Source organism: Phalaenopsis equestris, unplaced genomic scaffold, assembly GCF_001263595.1.
Source record: "Phalaenopsis equestris unplaced genomic scaffold, ASM126359v1 Scaffold000531, whole genome shotgun sequence".
Taxonomy (NCBI): domain Eukaryota; kingdom Viridiplantae; phylum Streptophyta; class Magnoliopsida; order Asparagales; family Orchidaceae; genus Phalaenopsis; species Phalaenopsis equestris.
In genome coordinates this window covers 1,316,947-1,317,922 of record NW_018164971.1, presented here as the reverse complement: position 1 = coordinate 1,317,922, position 976 = coordinate 1,316,947, and positions in this window count along the sequence as shown.

The window sequence follows — 976 nt, the reverse complement described above, 5'->3', positions numbered from 1 at the left end:
GATGCATGGATTCTTGATTCAGGGTGCTCTTATCATATAACACCTAATAGGGAGTGGTTTACTTTATACAATTCAACTAATTTTGGCTCAGTCTATTTGGGTGATGATAGATGTTGCAATATAGTTGATATTGGAGAAGTAAGAATTCAGATGTATGATGATACAGTTAGAACGTTATGTGATGTCAGATATATTCAAGATCTGAAAAAGAATTTGATTTCCCTGGGCACCTACACAGAAATGGTTTTATTCGTAAGGCTGATGAGAATAGGGAAACCATCAGAATTGTTAAAGGTGCACTGACGGTGATGAAAGGAAAGTTGACTGCAGGTAATATCTACAGACTGTTAGGGAGTACAGTTGTAGGTGGAGTTCATTCTGTGGAGTCAGATAATGATAGTACAAAGTTATGGCATATGCGTCTGGGTCATCTCAGTGAGCGTGGGATGACAGAATTGCATAGAAGAAATCTGCTGCATGGGGTTAAAAGCTGCAAGCTCGATCTTTGTAAGTTTTGTATTCTTGGAAAACAGACTAGAGTCAGTTTTATGACTGGAAAGCACAAAACTGAAGGAATTCTTGATTATGTGCATTCTGATGTATGGGGCCCTACTAGAGAGTTGTCATTGGGAGGATCTCAGTATTTCGTTACCTTTAGTGATGATTTCTCCAGGAAAGTTTGGGTGTACCTAAATTAAAGCCGTGGAAAGCTGAGGTGGAGAATTAAACTGGAAGAAAGATCGGCAGAAAGATCAAGTATTTGAGGGTATTTGAGGTCCGATAATGACACAGAGTACACAGATTAGCAATTTCAAAAGTTCTGTGAGAAGCATAAGATTCAGAAGCATTTTTCAGTGCGCAAGACACCACAGCAGAATAACGTGACAGAAAGGATGAACAGGTCCTTAACTGAAAGGGAAAGGTGTTTGAGACTGAATGTAGGACTTCCTAAGAGTTTCTGGGCAGAGGCTGTGAA